The following is a 21,085-nucleotide window of genomic DNA, read 5'->3' on the forward strand; positions in this document are numbered from 1 at the left end:
GGGAATTTTTTAATGGGTACAGAGTTTCTGTTTGAGATATTGAAAAAGTTCTGGAAACAGTGGTTGACGGTTGCACAATGTAGTGAATATACTTAATGCCACTGAATTGTACACTTCAAAATGGTTAAAATGGTAAATTTTACCTTATGCTTATTTCACCACAATTAAAAACAAAAAGCAAACAGTGCAGCCAGGATTCTTGTAAAAGAATCTGCAGTCACTGTCAGCTAAAGAGGGATCTCATTCAGGATAAGGAAAAACACCCTAGTTACCAGTATGGATTAAACAGGGAAGACTTTAATTGTCTGGGTGATATAAAAGAACAGAATGTTATAAAAACTAAAAAGAGTACATGGAAATCAAATCGATCATTGTCAAAACTGAAAGCTCCACATTGGGCTAAGTAGTTAAACGGAGACAGCTGATGAGTGAATGAACTGGCCGAGCAAGCAGAGGGATTTTCCCAGAATGCAATGCAAAAAGGCAAAGAGAACAAAGTATAATAGCAAAGTTTAAAGTAATGGGAGATAGGCCACAAGTTCCCTTGTCAGTATAATCGTAGTTTCAGAAAATGAGGAAAGACTGAAGAAAGGGAAGAAATACGGCAATTACAGGAGAAATTTTCCCATAGTGGATACTTGAGTCTTCAGATTGAAAGGGCATACCAAATGGCAGTCATGAGGGAAAAACACATTTAGACCCATCTTGGAAAAATGTATGACTTCTAAGAAAAAGAGAACTCTAAAAGCCCCCCGCAAGAGACAGGAAAGGAAAAGGATAGGTATAAAGGACAGAGAATGAAACTGGCATCAGAATTCTCATCTGCCATTGTGGATGCTGGAAGACAATGGTGTACTTTCTCCAAAATTCTTAAAGAAGATAATTTTGAGCCAAAAATTATATACTTAGCCAAAATATCATTCACGTATATGGGGAAAAAAAGTGTTTTTAGATATGAAGGAACTCAGAAAGTTTAGTCTAGGAACTTTGACCAAATAATTATCTAAAGCCAAGAAAAAAATGAACACAAGAAAGGCCATGAAGAAAAAATGGTTATTAAAAGTTATAGTTGCTTCAAAATGATTGTTGATAAAATGCTCCTGAAGCCTGTGGTCAGTGCTGTGCTCTGCTGCCTCATGGTCCTTCAGGAAAAAAAAGGACTTAACAGTTTCACCAGCTGGGAGACCCCCCAGGGGTCAGCCCTCAGCAGTCAGGCCCTGTGAGAGATTGCCCCACCTGAGGTCACATCCCCTCCTTGGGTGGCCCTTACCCAATGACTGATCTACCCAAGGATAGAAGACTGTCTTCTCTATGCAACTCAAACAGCTCTGAAGAGTCCTCCGCCTTCAGCACTCCCCCAGGGCAGGCTGAGGTTTCCCTACATCACAGAGAATTTTCCCTCTGCTCTGTCCTGCTCCTTTCCTTCCTGTCTTCCCCAGGTGTTGATCCCAAGAGCACTCCCTAATAAACTTCATCTCTGTTTCAGTGACTACTTCCGGGGGAATCTGACCTGCCCCAAATAATAAGAAATTATTATGATTTCCAGAAAGTAGAATTTATTTTAAAATAAATAAAATAGGTAACATTCCAAATGAGTTTAACAAAATAGGAGGCAGCAGGAGTAGAGGATGAAGGGAGAGGCAAGGGCAAAGGAGAAGTAATCTTCCAAGGGTCTGATCTTCTTCAGAAGGGAAATGTTTATATTTACTGATTAATTCTCAACATCCATCTAAACCTGTTATGTTTTTTAGAAATGGGAGGGTAAGTTTTCAAAATACTGGAACATTGTTTCTCAAACTTTAATGTGTATATATATAATCTGATTGGCTTGTTTTAAAATGTAAGCTCCTAGACCCTGATTTTCAGAAACTCAATTCCATAGCTGGGACGTGCATTTTAACAAACACCTGGTAGACCTGATGCAGGTGGTACTGAGAATGCATTCTGAAAAACACTGTGCTAGAGGACAAAAAGGAACAAATAAAATTCAACCAACCTAACTAAAAAAGGGGGTATTTTAAAAATTAATAAGAAAGCAAACAAATACAAAAGATGTTAGAGACAGGAACAACCATATCAATAATCAGAAAAAGTGTGAATGGATTAAGTTCACATGTTATAAGGCAGCCTGACTGATTAAAAATGAAACCTAGCTATAAACTGTTTATAAGAGTTAAAACTAAAGTGACACAGAAACATTGAAAATAAAAGGGCAAAGATATGTCTAAGCAGATGGTAATAAGAGAATAAGAAAGGTGATATGAATGGAATGAATAGAATGCTAGGCAAAAATCTTTAAATGAGAAAAAGGAGTATGTTTCATATAGATAAACTTACTTACGAATACGTTAAAACATGTATAAAATTTTTATGTACCTTACTGCATGAAATTAAATTAAATAAATGTAAAACGACTATCAAAATACAAGCAAAAAATATCACAACACTCAATGTGATCTTTTTAATGCACAAACAAGTTAAAATTGTTTTCTTATAGGACTTAAAATCCTATAAAACTGAAGAAAGTAAAATAATGAGTTCCTATATGCCCATTATTTAGTTCAAATAGCCATTATTATTTCATCTAATCCTCAATTTTTTGCTGAGCATTTTTAAAGCAAGTCCCAGACACCGTATCATTTCACCTGTAAATGATTTCACTATGCACATTAACTGGTAACATTGTTTTATAACCAATATAACATGACCATATCTAACAAAATCAACAACTATTTCCTAATATCTGTCTGAGCCCATTCAGGTTGCTATAATAAAATACCATAGACCGGGTAGCTTATAAACAACGGGAATTTATTTCTCACAGTTCTGAAGGCTCAGAAGTCCAAAATCATGGCACTGGAGGTTTGGTATCTGATGAGACTCCCCCTTCATCAGTGGCCTGTCTTCTCACTATAACCTCACAAGGTAGAGAGCAATGCAGCTTTCTAAGATTTCTTTTATAAGGGCACTAAATGCATTCATAATGGTTCCACGAGTGTGTCCTAATCACTTCCCAAAGGCTCCACCACCTAATACCATCATCTTGAGGGTTAGAAGTTCAACATATGAATTTGGGGTGGAGGTATATAAACATTAAGACCATAGCAATATCTAACATTCAGCCCATAATTAAATTTACTGGATAATCTCAAAGGTATATTTTTACACTTGATTTGTTTTGACTCGGGATCTAAATAAGGTTCTCACATTATATTTGATTGCTTTGTCTCTCAAAACTTTTTGATCCTGTAACAGTCCCCCTGCCATTATTTTTTCATGTCTCAGATTTTTCAACAACTTTATTTACATATAATTCACTGACTATATAGGGTACAATTTGATGGGGTTTAGTATATTTACAAAGTTGTGCAACTACCATTACAATCAACTTTAAAGTATTTGCATCACTCCCTTCAAAAATAAATTTTGTACCCCTTAACCATCATCCCCCAAACCTACCACCTGCCCCAGGTGTAGATAACCACAAATTATTTTCAGTCCCAATAGATTTGCCTATTCTGGACATTTCATATAAATGGAATCACAGAATATTTAGTCCTTTATGCTGGCTTCTTTCACTTAGCAAAATGTTTTCAAGCTCATCTATTTTTAATAGTATTTTGTTTTCACTGACAAATACATTCTATTGTATGGATATATTATACTTCATGTCATGGATTTTTGAAGAAACTGAGTCATTTGTCTTCTAGATTTGTCCTGTAGCTGAGTAACATTTTGGATATGGCTGATTGCTTTCTCTTGGTCTCAGGTAATGTGTGTGTGTGTGCTGGGGGTGGTAAACTGATAGAGGTCTGATTAGATTAAGAATTAATATCATGAAATGGGGAGGATACAGCTCAAATGGTAGAGCGCTTGCTTAGCATACACAAGGTCCTGGGTTCGATCCCCAGTATCTCCTCTAAAAATAAATAAGTAAACCTAATTACCTCCCACCTAAAAAATAAAAATAAATAAATGATTTTAAATTTTAAAAAAAGAATTAATATCATGGAAAAGAATACTTCAGGTAATGCTGAGTATTTCCTATCACATCATATCATGAGACATGTAATATCTGGTAGTTCCTTTTATGAATATCAAAATAATCAGAGGGTTTAGGTGGTGACAACCTGATCTCTCTGTTGTAAAATTCCCCATTAATTTTCTCTTTATGGCTTTAATATTCATTGACAAACATGTTGCTTAGGTCCACGTGGTTGCAAACCGGTGATTTTTACTTCTGTTATTCCTCCTGCACTTATTAGCTGGACTTCCTCCATAAAGAACATTCATCAATGGTTTGATTACTCTAAAATAAAGTTTGAAAGGCAGCATAAATGCTTGAATCTTTCATTTTATTTATCAATTTGTGGATAAGCTGGTGCACTAGTAAACTTCAGGGGCAACCAATGAAGTCTGTTTGTTATGTTTTACATTAGTATGAAAATTTACATATTGGATATGATTCAATGAATTTTAATTATTATTCTTTTTCTGAAGTCTAGATTTTTCCCATTAGTTTTTGGTAGCTTGCTTGTTCTCTAGAATAATAAGATATTCCAGGTTTATCTTAATACACTTCTTACCCCAAACCTGCAATCAGCCATTTTTCCAAGAAGCCCAGTTTCTTTTTAGTTGAAAATCCACAATTTGGATACTAGGGGTGCTCACTACTACTGCATTCTTATTGCCTTTAGGATTTTTCAGAATTAGGAAGATTAGGACAGAGTTAAGAAGTACATACTGTTTTTTTTAAAGAAAAATTTTAATTAAACTGATACCTCCATTTCAAAGTTCAGATTATAGCGTGTCACTTAACTTCTCTGATTTTGTGTGTCTTTTCTCTCCTAAATTGAAAATCTTTGTTTCTAACATTAACATGATTACTTATTTTCTTTATCCTATGACAGACCTATAATAGTTTTAAAACAGCATTTTAAAACCAGTATTATTTAAAACAGTAAGATTACTGAATGCAATTTAATATTTTTGTGGGATTTTGTTCTTAGAATATACCCCACTAGGGATGTAAACTCAGTATACTGCAATAACTTTAACAGCCATTTCTAGTAACGATTTTCTTTATGTGGGTTGGCATCAACTTTCTCTACAGTTATGGCCATTTGTTTTCAATTTTTAGAGATTCCTTTTATTCTTTTTCAATTCAATTTTTATATGTAAAACATTTACATGGTTCCAAAGTCAAAACTATATAACAAAGTAATTTGACAAAAGTCTTGTCTGCCCCCCAAACCTTGTTTCTCAACATAGGCAACAAATGTTATTAGTTTTTATTTATAACTAACTGCTTTAAAAATATAAGTTATACTTATTTATGCTCCCCTTACACAAACATAGGCTTCTGTAAATAGTGCTCTGCATCTCACTTTTTTCATTAAAATGTATCTCAGAGATAACCCTATATAATATACAGAAATCTTCCTCATTCATTTGTACAATTGCATGGTTAACACAGATCTTTTTAAAACATCAATCAGACTATGGGATTTACCTGCTTAAACCTTTTTAAAGGTTTCTCATTGCACTTAGAAAAAAACCTAAACTCTTGTCCAGTTTTCAAAGCCTTGTCTTATATGGACCCGTTAATAACTCCAAACTCATTTCATTCTCTGTCCCCTCTAATCCACTGTTTTACTCTACCCTACCTCTATATTAGAATAATCTGGATTACCTCAAAAAATATTTCCTCCAGCCTCACACTAGACTAATTAAATCAGAACCCCCAGAGGGCAGGGCTCTGACAGAATTTTTGAAAACAGTAGTTCTCAAGCTTTAACATACTTCAAACTCATTTGAAGGGCTTGTAAAACACATTCCTAAATCCCACCTCCAGAGATTCTGATTCAGCAGATCTGACCTAGGGCCTGCAAATTTGCATTTCTAAGATTTCACAAATAATGCTAATCCTGGTAGTCCTAAGGATATCCTTGAGAACCCAGTCAGTTTATCATCTTCTATCACTTTAGCACATCTATTTCCTTTTTACTACTAAATCACAAATTTTGATGACATTTGTCAGTACTGTGTAGAAAGGGCACATGTTTATCACTTAACACCTAGTATAATGCCTGGAGTATAGCTCTTCGATAAATAACTGTGATTTGTTGAATCATAATGGAAGAATTTAAGAGTTTCTCTTACAAATTAACAACTCAAGCAGTCAAAAATAAATAAGACCACTTCACACACACTGAGATGGTTATAATAAAAAATACAGATGATAAGTGTTGGTAGAGAGGTGGAGAAATTGGAACTCATATACATAGTAATATAATATGATCTGGCAATTTCACTCTCAGAATATACCCAAGAGAAATGGAAACATGTCCACAAAAAAACTGTATATGAATGCTCTTAAAGCATCATTCATAAGCCAAAAGGTGGAAACAACTCAAATACCCCATCAACTGATAAATGGATAAATGAAATGCGGTATATCCACACAATGGAACTATCTGGCTATAAAAAGGAATGAAGTACTGATACATACTACAGAATGGATTAATCCCAAAAACTTTATGCTGACTGAAGAAGTCAGTCACGCAAGACCACATATTAAATAATTCCATTTATATGAAATGCCAGAAATAGGCAAATTATACAGATGGAAAGCAGATTAGTGGCTGCCTATAGCTGGAAGGGAAGGATTCAGAAATGACGGCTAAGAGGTGTGGAATTTATTTTCAGGGTGATTAAAATATTTTAAAATTGATTGTGGTGATGGTTGCACAACTCTGTGGATATACTAAAATCCTACTTTAAAGGGGTGAATTGTATAGCATGTGAATTGTATCTTAATAAAGCTATTATAACAAAATAGTAAATAAGAATGTGAAATAAATGAATAACAAAATTTAGAAGACTGAATAGACAAATTTACAACTTTTAATATAATATACAGAGAACACAAATACTTTTCAAACATCCATGGAACATTAAAAGGAATTCATCACATATGACATCTTATAAACACACACACACACACACACACACACACACACACACACACACACACACAGTCACATACATAAACCCTCAAATTTGAAAAATAAAAAATCTTACAAACCACATTCTGACAATCACAAATAACAGAAATCATGGCAAACAGTAAGTTTTTAAAGGCCATGATGGAGTAAATGGTACCAGATTTGCCTTTTGGCCAAAAACTGAAAAAAACAAGAGGGGACTGTTTTCAGATATTAAATAACTTGCAGCACAGCACTGTGATCATTGAGACAAGAGAAATACACAAGATGAGCCCTGTGATCAAGTTCACTGGCTTTCTGCTTAGAGATGAGGAAGTGGGAAGCCCAAGTATGACGGTGGTGTCAGTGAACTGATGACACAGATCAGAGTTTCAGACTGCTTAGGAGTTGGAATATTCAGGTAGCTATACTGGAGAAAAAAGAAATGCCTGGGGCTGGGAAGACAAAATTTAAATGAAAATTTAGCATGAGTCCTTGGCAAAAAACTTGGAGAAACTCCACCAAGTCTAGCAGAGATAGTCTGTTATAGGTTTCAGAGTCAAAGTGCTAGGAGATAATCTGGCTTCCTGCCCATTCAGTGTTGAGAAACCTCACTTAGTAACTAATTTATTCAGCTGAGTCCCCAGAAAGGCCATGCCTGAGAAGTAAGGAGCACAGCCTAGAATAAGATTCATGCCTTAGACTTACTGCAAAACTGAAATAGACCTACTCTGAGAGTAAAACCAATCTTCGCAGGAGCAAAAAGTTCTTTAAGTTAACTACCCAACACAACAAAATTCAACATCCTTTAAAGGATGATGAAATAATACATATTTTTCAACATATGATCCACAAGGCCAGCACGGATTTTTTAAAAAACTGCCGAACATGAAAATAAGCAGGAAAATATAAACCATGATTGAGAAAAAAGAAAAAAAATGTTAGGAAAAAGACATTGAGGTGACCCAGAGGTTGAAATTATCAGACAGTAATTTTAAAGAAGCTACCATATATTCAAGGATGTAAAGGGAAAAGTAGGTAAATGAGTGAACAGATGGAGAGTCTCAGCAGAGAACTATGAACTATAAAAAACAATCAAGCAGCAATTTTAGAATAGAAAAGTACAATATCTGAAATGAAAATTTTACTGGATGGACTTAAGAGACTCCAGAAAAATTAACAAACTTAAAGACAAGTCAATAGAAATCATTCCATCTGAAGAAAGTCAGAAGACTGAGAAAATTAATAGAAACTCATTTACATGTAGGACAATATTTAGCAGAATAAATATACATAAAATTAAAGTCCTAGAGGGATTAAGAAGAAAATGGGACAGAAAAAAAAATATGTGAAGTAATTAATGGCTGGTAATTTTCCAAATTTGATGAAGAACACTGACTTACAGAACTAAGAAGAGCAGTAAACCCAAGTGGGATTAAATACAAAAATAATCACCCCATGGCCCATTAAAATCAAACACTAAAAACTAAAGAAAAAAATCTTAAGAACAGCCAGAATAATAAGATATATTACATACAGAGAAACAATGATACAAATAATGGCTGACTTCTCATCAGAAAGAAAGGAGGCCAGAAAACAATGTGATTAACATTTTGTGAGTGCTGTAAGAAAATCACTCTCAATGCAAACTTTTACATCCAGTGAAACAGGCTTTAAAACTGAGGGTGAAATAAAGACTATTTTCAGATAAAGAAAAGCTTAAAGAACCCATTGCCCAAATACTGGCACAACAAGAGATACTAAAAGAAGTTCTTCAGGTTGGAAGAGAATGATACCAGATGGAAGCATGAATCACTAGGAAGGAATAAAGAGTGCCTGAAATGGTAAATATATAGGGGCATATAAAAGGTGATTTTTTTTCTTCTTTTAATTTCTTTGAAAGACAACCGACAGGTTAAAGGAAAAATGATGGTATTATACTGTGGAAATTATTACATAAGTAGATAGAAAATGAATGACAACAATAGCTCAAAGGATGGAGAGATTACTATTGTAAGATTCTTACTTTTTATTTGAAGTGGCACCATAGCATTTCTAAGTAGACTATGATAAATTAAGGACATGTATTTTAATGCCTAGAGCAAATATTTAAAGAATGATACAAAGAGATATGGCTATAAAGCCAAAACAGGAATTGAAATAGGAAAGTAAAATAATAATTTCTTATAAAGCTAAGTATGTATCTACCCAATTCCAATTCTACTCCTAGCTATTTACTCCAGAGAAATGAAAACAAGCCCACCAAAAGACTTGCAGATAATGTTAATAGAAACTTTAATGAAAATAGAGGAAGACTAGAAATAATCAAAATGATCATCAACAATTATCATATATTTATACAATGAGATACTACTCAGGAATAAAAAAGAACAATTAGTGATACATAAAACAACATAATTGAATCTAAAAAGCATGTAGAACAATAAAAACCAGCTATCAAACGTTGTATTATTCCTATAAAGTTCAAGTGATAGAAATCAGAACTGTGGTTGCCTGTGAGGGAATGAAGATCAACCAAAACACAAGGGAATAATTCTGGGATGAAGAAAATGTTTTATGTTTTGATTGGAATGTTAGTTACATGACTGTATCCATTTATAAAACTCATCTAATTGCGAACTTAACATCTGTGTGTTTCATTGAAAATTTTATCTGAGTGAAATATATTTTTAAAATTTCACAGATTTAATTAATGTAACCCACTACACAAGGATGCTAAAGATAAAAAGCACATAATTATATCAACTGATGCAGAAAAAAACATTTCCCCAAATCCAACACCCATTTGTGATTTAAAAATAAACAAAAACCAAAAACCTCTCAGAAAGTAGGACTAGGGAAACTTCTTCAACTAGATAAACAACATCTTTAAAAAATCTTTATCTAGCACCATACTTATGGTAAGAAACTAGATGCTTTTCCTGAAGATTAGGAACAAGGCAAGGATGCCCTCTGTAACTAGTCCTACTCAACATAGTTCTGGAAGTCCTAGCTACTGGAATAAGATAAGGAAGGGAGATAAGGGGTATACATACAGGCAAGGAATTAAAAAAAAACTGTTTTTCTTTGAGGATGACAATTATCTATGTAGAAAATCAGAAAGAATCAACAACAAAACTCCTGGAACTAATAACTGTTATATTGTTATAATCAATTTTGCAGGATACAAAGTCAATATACAAAATTCACTTGGTTTCCATAATCAGCACTGAACAAGTATAATTTAAAACTAAGAACACAATACCATTTATAGTAGCAACCCCCAAAATGAAATGCTTATGTATAAATCTAACAAAATATGTACAAGTCCATTAAGAGGAAGTCCACTCTGCAATATGGATAAAGCAGTATGCAGAGGAAAACTAAAATTTATATCCTTAAATGTATATTTTAGAAAATAATAAATTTTGAAATAAGCTAAGCACAGAATTGAAGAAAAAAGTAATATATAAAATAAAAACATATGATTAAAAAGCAATACAAAGAATATAAATTGAAGGAAAAAGAAAAAAATTAATTTTTTATTAAATCTACAAGATCACACAGTCTTGATTAATAAAACTGTGTTCCTAAGAACCAATAACTATAGGTAACTGATTTTTTTTAGAATAAGGAACCACAAAAAATATAATTTAGGAATGAGAAATATTTAACTGCAGGTACAGGAGAGATTTTTGAAATTTTAAGAGAATTATCTATATTATTTTCATCCACCAATTTGAAAATTTAGGAAGTTTATTAGTCAAGACTGCCTTGGATGCAAATGACAGACACTCCATTAAAACTAGCTGCAGCTAAAAAGATACTATATTGACTCATATACTTGAGAAGCCTATAGGATAGTACTGGCTTCCAACATGGCCAGGTCCAAGGACTCAGTGTCAATAGAGTACCTCTCTTCCCACTGTACCCTCAGGTCAGCTTATCTCTCTGCTTATGCAGGTTCTCTTCACATGTCAGGGAAAATGGCCATCTACAGCCACAAAATTTCATCTGATCAACTTAATAACAGTCAGAGGATATGGGTAAGAGAGAAGGAAATGGAGAAGTGGAATAATAAAGGATCAGAAAGTGCGGGTAGAGACAAGTTGTTCGACCTTCTCTGATTCATTCCTTTCCATGAGTAAATCCTCATTATCTGAATTCCTTAAATTTCAAAATGGTAAAACTTCCAGAGGAGAGTATTCAGTCCTGGGGAACTTCTGGTGAAAAGACTAGGAAATATTCCTTATATAAAATTGCTCAAGTGTGGATGACTTCCTTTCCCATTCTCCACAGATTCTCCCAAATATCCCTTTCTCTCTCCTTGGCCTCATTCCCATTTTGCTTTTCTTCTCTTCTGTTTTCCTGCCCTTCTCCCCTTCTTCTCATCTGAAACTAGAAGGTCCTCCCTTCTTTCCGTTAAGCCTGGTGTCAGAGGGGGTTGAGGAGGCTCTGGGTTTTGTGTCTAATTCAGCCACATCCTCTGGGGTGTGGGAATGAAGGAGTCAGAAGCGGTCAAATATTTACTGAGTGTGTTCCACGTTTAGAAAGAGTGAGCATTTGGGAATAAACAGAACTGGGTTGAAATTAGTCTCCATGCTTAAATCTGTGCCTCAGTGTTCTCATCAGAAAAATGAAGACAATAATAGCAGCTCCCACAGAGAGTTGTTGTATGGATTAAATAAGGTATTGTTTGTACAATGCCTAGTTCAAAATACGCACTTAGCAAATAATGCCTATTAGGGAACTATGGTTGAAAAAACAAAGGAAGGAATAGAAAGGCTATACTGCAGTTTTTTTTCTCCCACTTTCCTCCCTCTTACCTAAAATCATAGAAGGGAGAAGAAAGAAGGCAGGGAGGTGAGAATGTGGGCAAAGCAATACTAAATCTTAAATCTCAATCCCTAATTTAGCTGCTGAATCAAAATCAAAGACATTGAGATGACAGTTTCTATTTCATATACTGGATTTATAGTTTATTCCAGAGAACTCATCTAAGCAATAATATCATACTTGGAATACAAATCTCAAGGAGGAAAACGCTCTTAGACAAAAACTACAGTGAAACTGACACACCCAGATTACTCACTGTCTTCTCAAGAGAAAAAGAAATCTGGTGATGTCATTTCTGCCCTTGCCCACTCCAATATCAATACAGTTTCAACTTCTCAGAGCATAATAAAAGTTCTTGTATTTCACACAATAAATAACAAAGCAAACTCCCAAAAACTCATGCATGTACTGTAGTTGAAACAAAGGGGGCAATTTTATCTAATTAGTGAATTTTTCAGCTATTTTATATTTAGTCTACATAAAAAATATGAATCTGTTGTAGATCATTTATTCCTAGTGGTAAGTAATTATAATTCATTTGGAAAGCAACTTCAAAGCAGGTAGATACATTTTTCAAAACACCAGTCCACTGTATAATTACTGATACACTTATCATCATTCTTCTGATTTAAAAAAGGAGGTGAACAAGTTTCATCACAGTCCCCTAAGAAACTGTTTCACTTCTCTCTGTCATCATTCAGCCTTGGCCATATGTGATTTCAGTGTTAGTGAATCCACTGCACTTTTAAGTAATAAAGAAAAGAACATATTCTGGTTACTGCTGAAAAGATATTTCATCAGTCTTCCTGTTAGTATGAGTCATAGCAGAAAAGAATTTAATGATTTGCAAGAAGAAACCACAGTCCCCTAACAAGCACTCCAAGCCTTTAAGCCACAAGAGAAGGAATCGACAACAAATTTTACCCTTATTTTTTCTTTGAGCACCTACTGTGTACTAGCACTCTTCCAGGATCTGTGAGTACTCTTTAAAAATACAATTTAAAAATAAAAATATGACCTTCAGAAGTAGTTAGCCTGAAGTTTTCTTTATAAGAAATCAGCATTATTTTTGAATCCTCTGATGCTGAGACTTAAAAAAATAGCAATCCAAAGAGCTTAGCCTTCACTCATCTTTAGAACAAGGATAATAATAACATTAATACCCAAATTTCACCAGCTCCAAGCCTCCCACTTGCTTGACCAAGGGAAGTCCCATCTCTCAGAATCTCCCCTTCAAAACTATTTTCTAGAGTCTGCAAAGATGCCATAAACATCCACAAACACTGAGCTGCAGAACTTAGGAAAGAAGCCACAGCAAAGTTGCTCGAGCCTCAAAATGTTAAAAGTGATTAGTCCAACAAACTCATTTGTCACCTTATTCGCTGTTTAGGCAATGACAGTTCACCTAGAGGTCACACCATACTGCCAATGCTGGACATCCAGTCACTTAAAACTGACCTTGAAAAACCAGAGGGAGTTCAGGATGATCCACAGTAACGTTGACCAGCCTCCAATTTGCTTTGGAAAGCTCACTCACAAGTTAGAAACAGCCATCATTTCCCTTGGGGCCCTTACTCACCAGGCAGGTAAGGTCAGGGTGGATTTTGGCAGCAATCTCTATGGTGCACCAGGAGCAACCACTCCATAAAATATTACAGCCTTGCTGCTGGGTTTGGCTTGGTATGGGAGCCTCCTGCTTTCCTTATTGTGACTTAGCTCTCCATGCCCCAGTCATTTCTCCCTGTCATCTGGCCTCTATTGGGGCCATCACAGTCCATGAGGCATGCTGTCTGAAGCCAGTGGTGGTCAGGATCCAAGACCTGTGTTCCACGAGGCTCCTAGCCCCTTTGCAAACCAGTGCCTGGCTTTCTCATTAGAATCACCTGGGCCCCAACTCTGGCCTAGCTAAGATGCTCTGTTACACCAACATTGGGAATATCACTACCAGGTGAGTGATTATAAATGATGGGTCAATGCAATGGTAGGCACACTAAAATTGTAAAAAGCCTTCTTGGTGCAAAATGATATTTTACCTAACAGTTACCCAATTTAAGGGGGCAGTGATGGTTGTTATGTGATTAGATGGCTATTTAAAGTAACCAGCATAAGAGAAATTCATAATCAGTCTATAAGAATTAATGTTTTACATGCAGCTTTTCTTTTCTCAAAAAATTAAGATATTTTATTTCAGAGTATTATGTGCCCAGAACCAGGTTGATCATAAGAAGCAATATACCTGAAATAGTCTGGTTTAAAGATTTTAGAGATTGAGAATAGCAATTTGGACATACTTCAGTTTCCAAAGCCCCCAAAAGATAAAGTAGATGGTAGGTCATATTTATTGAGCAGTTTCTATATGCCAAACATTGTGCTACATAATTTACACGCATTGTCTCACGTGATCAAACAATGCTCTGAAATAGCTACTATTATGATCTGTATCCTACAGATAGGAAAACCGAGCTTAGGAAAATGTGCCAACATTCTGAGTTAGTAAGAGGTGAAACTGAGTTATGAACATTGGGCTTCTGACTCTGACACCTCTGTGCTCAACTGCCTCCAGCTGGGCTCACCAAGAGTTTGGCCACCAAATTTGACTTCTAATCCCATTTCTTCTCATAAAAGGTCATTTAACCTCACTACCTTGTCTGTAAACTGGAGGAATGAGGATTCTCTGAGCTAACATTTGCAAAGACCCAAATGTAAGGTTATCATTACATGAGAGGGCAGAGTTCATCCCTCATGAGAAGAATAAAGTGGGCAGAGGACCCTCTTGCTGCAGAATCCAGCTCTGGGGCACCATCAGCAATGCCCAGGCACATGTGAAGAGGAGTACACTGTTACCGGGTATAGTGGTAATGTGATTTGAGGCATGAAAAGAATGTGGGCCCTCCAATCACAATGCTGACCGCAGTACCCACCACTGACTTCTCAAAAGGAGGTTCAGACATACTAGACTTCATTCCTACCCAGACTGTTTTTAACTTTGCCCAAAACTGCTCAAGTTGGGAATACTGGGATTATCTGTTTCTTTCATTTTTATGAAAATTGTCTCAATGACCAGAGCTGATTACTTTCTACAGATGCTCTCATGCTTTTATCACAGTGTGTCAGACCAGAAAAGCTCAGAGACCCCCATGCTATCTCCTTTCTAAGGCTTGAGTTCTCTTTTAAATGTTAAAGATACAGCTAGTCTATTCTATCTTCAGTTTGAAATTCCTACAGATACAGAAAGCTTGTCACAAGGTTCTCCATCAATACAAGCAGCTGGACATAGGTCCACTGCAGGGAGCCACTTCTGGACCTTTGTGCTTAAGATGAAGTGGAATAAGGTGAGAGGAAGAAGGGGAAATGTTGAGCCCTTAGTCAAAGGACTGAGCTTTCTAACCGGCTGATGTCCGTATCATTGGTCCTGAAAGGTGACCGCAACAGAAGAGAGCTAACTGCTATAGTCAGCCTGTTTAAGAAAGCCCAGTCTCTCTCTCCACGGACAGTCTATTCTGGGTTGAGCACTGACACTGAATATTTATCACTGAGTCCTCTATGCCAGGTCATTTTAAACCCATCATTTGTTAGTTGATTGTTATTATCACCTCTACTGTAACTCAATCTAAGTAATATCCATGTATGCGTTTGTTAGTATTTTATGCATACCCCATGGACCTGGAAATCAGTGGAAACCAAGCAGAGTCCCTCTTTTAATTGTAGGTGGTTTCCACTGGTCTCTTGTGGGTTTTCAGGGTTCTGTCCACAGGATTGCTTCATTTTCTCTTGGAACTCCCTGACTGCCACCATCATCATAACATCAAGATACACTGAGTATTTACCATGACTCATTAACACATATATACTTCACATGAATGACCTCACCTAATCCATACAATTCTATCAGGTTGCTATTGTCATTATTATTATTACCCCCATTTTACAGTTGGAGGGGGCGAATCATAGAGAAGCTTCCTGACCACAAATCACAAAACTAGAGAGGGCTGGAGCTGGAATTTATACCCATGTCTGTGTGACTCCAAATCTTGAGCCCTCAAGAGCTCCACCAGATACATTCCTCCCTGACTAAGACCTGGGAAAAAAAAACCCTACATTTCTACCAGTTCTGCTAAAATTCAGCCCAATGAATGGCTTTCTCAGGGGGCAGGTTACAGACTATTTACCAAATTATAAAACATGAATTCAGTCTAGAGTGAAGGACAGCTACCTGAATGTGGTGAGTCCAAGCGATTGTCTAAATTAATCAGTTTCAGAAAAAAACTGAGCTGCATTGTAAGGGAAAGCAGTGGGTGTGAGGAAATACGTCTCCCTTTTTATTCTCTTCTGTGTGCCATTCTCTTTTAACATATTTATAAAAGTGACATCCGTTCCTTTCTTTGTTCAGTGTGAGTCCATAAATGATAAGAAACCAAAGTAACATAACTAACCTTGTGATATCAGCTCTGCATGTCATAATTTGTCAGTATTTAGGCAAAATCCTCGTGAGATACTTGGTATATTCTTATGATTCCATTTGCTTCCAAGCTGCACTCCTCGTTTGATCCAATATGACAATTTAGTATAAAAACAGAACAATCTAGTCTCGTAAGTAAACTGCCACATCCACCTAGACCTACCTATCTCTTTATGCAGCTCTGAGAAAAGGTCTATTTCTTTTTGAGCGGTACCAGATCAGACTGTGGCAGTCAGTGCGGTGGACTGCCAATGGCTTTTCTGAGCATCTCCATAATGAACCCCTTGTGCATGACTGTTGCCCACAAAGATTCCTCCCCAGTACAAAGGAAAGATTAGGTCTAGGGAAGGGCTAAAATACTGTTTTCAGAAAAGCAGCAATTCCTCCAAAACTTGAATCTAAATGCATCCACCAGAATCCCTGGGGAGCTTTTCAAACATGGATTCTGGAGCCCCTTATGTCGACAGTTAAATTAGGTAGACTTTCTAATTTGTTAGGTCTGAGATTGGGCCTAGAAATCTGTATATTATAAATAATGGGCAGCATACATACAAAAAAATGTAAAAAATCGTGTGTGGCTTGAAGAATTTTCGTATAGTAAACGTTCCCAGTTAACTGAACATATCAAGTAACAGAGCATATTGGCATACCAGAATCCCCTTCATGTTTTTTTCCCCAGATTCTGTCTCTCCCCCTCAAGGTTAGCCAATATATAGACTTTAAACAGTATAGGTTGGTTTTGCCTTTTTGTTTTTAACTTTTTTTCGAACTTCATATAAATGAAACTATACAATATAAACTTTCCTGTGTCTGGCTTTCTTTGCTCAACATTGTGATTGTGAAATTTATGTTGTCACTATATTTGTAGTTTGCTCATTCTCACTGCTGTTTTGCTGATGGATATTCAGATTCTTTCCAATTAAGGGTTGTTGCAAATTGTGCTGCAATAAATTCTTATACACATCTTTTGGTGCACATATGAATTCATTTCTGTTGGGTAAACACATAGGAACGAAATTCCTGGGTCAAAGAATAGCTTTAGCAGATACTGCTGGACAGGTTTTCAATATGGTTTTATCAAATCTGAGTATTTTAAACTATTTCCCAGTTGATTTGATGCCAGGTTAGGTAACCACTGAACTAAAAGCCTGAGAATTTACAGGCAGGCACTATGTCAGTATCTTTCTGCTGCTCTGAATGTACTGGACAATATCTTACGCAAGGTAAGAGATCAACAAATAGTTCTTGGATTGAGTTAAGTTTTCTATAAGTATTAATCTATAAGTAAGGAACAACAAAGCTCTCACTTCATTTTCTGGTCAGCTTTTCTTACAGTTTTATAGAGTGGTATTTTAAATGAGGTGGTTAAAAAGGAGCCATCATCCCATCCAAGTCAGTCATCTGTTCTCACTTCACAGAGCCCACCCCACAATAGGGTCAAATTCCCTCAGATCCATCCAGAAAAAAAAATCCTTAGGACTCATCCTGGCTTAGCTACAGACACACTCTGTTATGGATTGAATGTTTGTGTCCCCTTAAAAGGCGTATGTTGAAGCCTTAATCCCCAGTGTGGCTCCATTTAGAGAAGGGGCCTCTAAGGAAATAATTAAAGTTAAATGAGGTCATAAGGGTAAAGCCCTGATCTGACAGGATTAGTGTCCTTATAAGAAGAGATACCAGCGTCATTTTAACTTAATCATATTTTCAAATCCCTATCTCCAAATAGTCACATTCTGAGGTACTGGGGGTTAGGAATTCCAACATATGAATTTGTGGATTCATAATTCTGCCTATAATAGGGTTGACTTCTGCACTTTGTCTACATTGTCTCCAATTTTTATGATGGGCATATATTTCCTCTGTAATTTTTAAAAACAGAAAGGTAAGAAAAAAAATTGACTGGAAGACAAATGTTAACAGCAAAATATTAATAGGAAATATCTCTAAGGATTATAGGTGATCCTTATTTTTTTCCTTTCCATGTTTTTTAATGTTTTTCTCTTGTGCTCTTCAATGAGCATGTACTGCTTTTTAATTGGAAACAAAATAAATATTTATTTTTAATGAAATAAGTAAACCCAACAGCTGCCCCTTCAAAAGCCTGGAAATTAGATACACTCGGGGAAAGCATCTACCTTTGGAAGTGGCTAGTGATCTTTAATTATTCAGAGTGACACTTCACTTATAAAAAGCTATTTAAAATACATGATCATTCAGAGATGGTATGTGATTCTTAGGTTATGAAAACTGACATAATTTCCCTTAATTTTCCAGGTTACAGTAGTAAAGTGAATCTAGTCTTAAATTATTAGCCTTTTGAAGCAATTATTCAAATTAAGGATTTTTCAAATGAGTATTACATTATGCTTATAGTATGGACTACACACTTCTTCTTAATTTATGAATATTCATTAAGTAATGAGTCTTAATCCCAACAGCAATAATAATGTCCTATATTAACAGACTGTTCTTTCCAAGAGATGTACATCATAGTTTTTAATTAAATAATCCCATTATGTTATGAAATCACCTGTGAAGAAATGTGTTAAGAATAAGAAAATAAATAGCTTGTGACTCCAGTACTTACCAGGTTTGCCTCAGGGTTTGGAGCTCAGACAGAAACACCCATGAGATCTGGCAAAATTTCCTCAGAGCCCATGTAAGCGAACTACCCATCAGGTGATGGGCTTGTCAGTCTAGCTCTCAGGAGAGTTCCAGTCCACATGGAGAGAAGCACAGGATGCTCTGAGCAGAATTTCCTAACAAGGAAATTGCTGCACGTTCCCCATGTGGCTATTTGAAGGATGAAGCAATGACATCTTCTAAAGTGGCATCTTCTTTTTCTTCTTTATTCCTTAGAAACTGCCTTTAGTGCTGGTAAGAGTGGATTTCCCAAAGACAGAAAGTAATCTAAAATGACAAATAACTGGAATAAATTTTGAAATCTTTCTTTTTGTGGTCAGCTATCCTAACAGTTTTCTTCCTAGTAGGGAGCCACTCATAACTCCTGACTATTCCTTCATCCACTGGAATGTAGCAGATTTGGAATTTCCCAACTGTCATTCTTGTCAGGAATCCATTTCTTCACCATGCCAAGCATTGTCAACTACAGAAGTTTTCATTTAAATGAAGATTAGTTTGCATGCTTCTTGAAGTGCCTTTAGAAGTGGGTAGGATATCTGTTTCTTTTACATTTGTATCTATTTCATACATTGAGCAATAAGTCAAAACAAACACTTTGGAGAATGACTATGGACGAAAGATGATAGAGTGGATGGCTTCCAGTATTACATCACCGAGTGTGATGTTCCACAAACTCTTCGGCAATAGCAATATTGTATTTACAAATATTTCCTTCCTATAAAATCTAAACTAAAAGTTGGCTTACATTAGCAATTATCTAAACATCTGTCTCTATATCCAGCTCTATTCCCACCATGCCAGTTAACCTTGCTTGTCTACCTGCTGGAAAAGATTGGGAGAGTAAGAAGAAATGGCCAATCAATTGCCAAGTGACTGAGAGCTACTGTTTATGTTTGGATTCAGTTCTCCTTCATGTCCCAGGTGTGAAATCTACGCCATTTGTCTCCACAGAAAAGACGCAGGATCTTTGCCAAATTCTTTGGCAGGATTGGGGAAGTGCCTTGTACTGCTGGATTAGCTGAGGGGTTTCCATGTGAGAAACTGAGCAGCACAGTTTAAATGAGAGGGACTGAAAGAAGTCAGAGGAAGGTAGGTAAAAGGAGGATGCTCGGCAGTCTCAGGCTGGATGTAGGTTGCTCTTCCTTGTTTCACTCTGGCCAGCAGTGACGTGCTGCCAGACACTGCTCACTGACACTAGATAGTCCTTCACAGTTTATCAAGCACTTGTACAAACAAAAACTCATCTGGCTTTCTTAACACACTACACTGAAGAAATGGCGAGCATATACATTAAATACTATTTTGTATCATATTCCATTAAATTTTCAGGGTTTGGAGTCAGATTACTGGGCTTTAAATATTAATTCAGTCACTTCTGGCTGGGTGACTTTAACTAAGGTAAACAACTTCCCTGTGCCTTCTTTTTTCACTCATGAAAGGGCAATAACAATGATACCCACCTCACAGGATTAATGTGAGGATTAAATGAGATAACACAAGTCCTCAGTACATGGCCCAGCATATAGTAAGACCTGTATAGATGTTAGCTATTATTCGTAATTAGCATTTGCTTATAAGGTTTCTGTCTTTGGTATCATGCCTAGAAATTTCTTTCCTGTCCTAAGATGATATATTCATTCATATTTCCTTTCATGATCTTATGTTTTATATTTAAATCCTTTAAAATTTTATCAGTATGTTTTAAATTTCAAGTATTAGACACCAGAATAAAATTTAATATTTTATTGTGATAAGAATATTTAACATGAGCTCTACCCTCTCAAAATTTTAAGTTTATTATACAGTATTGTTAACCAGAATAAAATTTAATATTTTATTGTGATAAGAATATTTAACATGAGCTCTACCCTCTCAAAATTTTAAGTTTATTATACAGTATTGTTAACTTAGGTACACTGTTGTACAGCAGATCTCTAGGATTTATTCATCTTGTTTAACGGAAACCTTATGCCCACCGATTAGCTACTGCCCATTTCCCCCTTCCCCCAGCCCCTGATAAGCACCACTCTACTCTCTGAATCTATGAATTTGACTATTTTAGATGCCTCATAAAGATGGGATCATGTAGGATCTGTCCTTCAGTGACTGGTGTATTTCACTTAGCATAATGCCTTCAAGGTTCCACGTTTTCAAGGTTTTA

The 21,085-nt window shown here is 35.9% G+C and overlaps 1 protein-coding gene across 2 annotated transcripts in view; it reads right to left on the reverse strand.

Annotated features, from left to right (window-relative positions):
• JAK2 (Janus kinase 2) overlaps window positions 1-21,085 on the reverse strand; it is a 185,997-nt gene that overhangs the window by 147,594 nt on the left and 17,318 nt on the right. For both annotated transcript variants that reach the window (XM_074361613.1, XM_045504961.2), the window contains exon 4: window positions 18,869-19,191. The gene's annotated coding sequence lies outside the window, so the exon portion shown is untranslated. The remainder of the gene's footprint in view (window positions 1-18,868; window positions 19,192-21,085) is intronic.

Source organism: Camelus bactrianus, chromosome 4, assembly GCF_048773025.1.
Source record: "Camelus bactrianus isolate YW-2024 breed Bactrian camel chromosome 4, ASM4877302v1, whole genome shotgun sequence".
Taxonomy (NCBI): Eukaryota; Metazoa; Chordata; class Mammalia; order Artiodactyla; family Camelidae; genus Camelus; species Camelus bactrianus.